Source organism: Carlito syrichta, unplaced genomic scaffold (genome assembly GCF_000164805.1).
Source record: "Carlito syrichta isolate Samal-C Ts95f unplaced genomic scaffold, Tarsius_syrichta-2.0.1 Scaffold287982, whole genome shotgun sequence".
NCBI lineage: Eukaryota > Metazoa > Chordata > Mammalia > Primates > Tarsiidae > Carlito > Carlito syrichta.
In genome coordinates, this window is record NW_007232078.1 from 1 (window position 1) to 2673 (window position 2673).

The following is a 2673-nucleotide window of genomic DNA, read 5'->3' on the forward strand; positions in this document are numbered from 1 at the left end:
CTCGGAAGGCTGAGGCGGAAGGATGGCCGGAGCCTAGCGGGTTGAGGCTGCGGGGCCGGGAGCGGCCACTGCGCTCCGGTCTGGGCGACAGAGTGAGACTCCCACTCAAAAAAAAAAAAAGTAACCTAAGAGTCCTTCAAATGTCGAGATAGTATGGAGTACACAATATGCACTTTGATGCACATTATACACATCTACAAATCTCTTAAGTTTTTATTCTAGTTTTCTTTTTTTTTTGAGTTGGAGCCTCACTCCGTCGCCCAGACTGGAGTGCAGGGGCCGCTCCCGGCCACCGCAGCCTCGACCTGCCGGGCTCCGGCGGTCCTTCCGCCTCCGCCTTCCCAGTAGCCGGAACTACAGGCGCGCGCTACCACGCCCGGCTGGTTTTTTGATTTACTGTAGAGATGCGGTCTCTCCAAATTGCCCAGGCGAGTCTCGAACCCGCGGGCTCAGGCAATTCACTCACCTCGGCCTCCCAAGGCGCGGGATTACAGGCTGAGCCACCGAGCCCGGCTAGGTTACTTTTTAAGAGAGAAACTGGACTCCATAGATCGCCGAGCAGTAGCGTCGGCCCCGCTGCTGAATTCGTAGCTTTGCTGGAGGCTGCAGCCGGACCGTGCTGGAACCCTGTATCGCAACCAGTATGACCATGATGTCACTGTTGGGAGCCCTCAGGGCAGGATTCATCAAATTGAATATGCAATGGAAGCTGTTAAACAAGGTCAGCCACAGTGGGTCTGAAATCAAAAACCCATGCAGTGTTGGTTGCATTGAAAAAGAGCAGTCAGAGCTTGCAACTCATCAGAAAGAAATTCTCCATGTTGACAACCATATTGGTATTTCAGTTGTGGGGCTTACTGCTGATGCTAGATTGATATGTAATTTTATGCACCAGTAGTGTTTGGATTCCACATTTGTATTTGACAGACCACCTCCCGTGTCTCGTCCTGTATCTCTAATTGGAAGCAAGACCCAGATACCAGCACAAAGATATGGCCGGAGACCCTATGGTGTTGGGCTGCTTATTGCTGGCTATGATGATATGGGCCCTCACATTTTCCAAACCTGTCCATCTGCTAACTATTTTGACTGCAGAACTATGTCCATTGGAGCCCGTTCTCAGTCAGCTCATACTTCCTTGGAGAGACATATATCTGAATTTATGGAGTGAAATTTAAATGAACTGGTTAAACATGGTCTGAGTGTTTTAAGAGAGACACTTCCTGCAGAGCAGGACTTAACAACAAAGAATGTTTCCATTGGAATTGTTGGTAAAGACTTGGAATTTACAATCTATGATGATGATGATGTGTCTCCATTCCTGGAAGGTCTTGAAGAAAGGCCACGGAGAAAGGCACAGTCTGCTGAACCTGCTGATGAACCTGCAGAAGAGACTGATGAACCGATGGAACATTAAGTGATAAACCAGTTTATATGTGTTTTCTCAAATGTGTACTAATTTTTTGATTTATTGTAGAAATGAGGTCTCGCCAAGTTGCCCAGGCGGGTCTCGAACCCGCGGGCTCAGGCAATCCTCTCACCTCAGTCTCCCAAAGTGCTGGGATTACAGGCTGAGCCACTGAGCCCGGCTAATAACCTATATTTTGAACCAAAGTTGCAAAACAGTGGAATGGCATGTCTTAGTAATCAGTCCAGATGTGAATTTTTCCAAGCAACCTCACTGGAACCATAAAAAAGGGTGTATTTTTCTTTGAGGTCTGTATAATCATTTTCTAGAAAGTAGAGGTATCTGTACTAATGTTTTTATATAGTGTCTTTGTGACTTTAAAGACAACTGTGAAATAAAATGTTTCGCCTCCTCTTAAAAAAAAAAACTGAAAAAGGCTAAAACTTGGTTGGGGGAGTGGTACAAGGTTAAAAAGTTGCCACAAGCACCAAGTGTAAAACTAAAACATGAAGGAAATTCAAGTAAAGTAACCATACCAAGTGTTCAACCACATGCAAGTGCATGTATAAGAAGTCAAAGGAGGCTGGGCACAGTGGCTCAGCCTGTAATCCCAGCCCTTTGGGAGGCCAAGGAGAGAGGATTGCCTGAGCCCAGGGGTTCGAGACTAGCCAGGGGAACTTGGTGAGACCTCGTCTCTACAATAAATCACAAAAACTAGCCAGCACGTGGTGTGTGTCTGTAGTTCCAGCTGCTTACAAGGCTGAGGTGGAAAGATTGTCTGAGCCCAGCAGGTGAGGCTGTGGTGGCCGTGAGCATGCCACTGCACTCCAGCCTGGGCAACAGAGTGAGACTCCAACTCTGAAGTCAAAGGAATGGAAGATATGTAGGACAAGTTGGAAGCACAGAGACTAAGTCCAAGCCATCGAGAGACCGTAAACTGCATGAGAATAAAGACTTGTGTTTTATTCACTATTACACACCTGCACAATGACTAACAAATGGAAGTGCACAATATTTTCTGGGTTAATGGACAAAATACAGTAGGAGCTCTAGAATGAGAGTAGGCCCACAAGGGAAGAAATAAATAAAAGAGCCTGTTGAATCTCACATTCTAGTGACTGCAAGTAAAGGGAAGAAAGTTTACAAAGGAAAAAAATCTGACAACATTTTCACCTGCTGTGCCTGGGAAGCAGCAAAGCAATATTGTAAAGGGAAAGAGGGAGGAATTGGAATCCAGCCATGTGCTGGCATTCTCAGAAAGTTTA

At 46.4% G+C, this 2673-nt stretch overlaps 1 pseudogene; it reads left to right on the top strand.

Annotated features, from left to right (window-relative positions):
* The first annotated feature begins 591 nt into the window (after nt 1-591).
* On the top strand, nt 592-1449 carry LOC103255274 (annotated as a pseudogene).
* Nucleotides 1450-2673: the final 1224 nt, after the last annotated feature.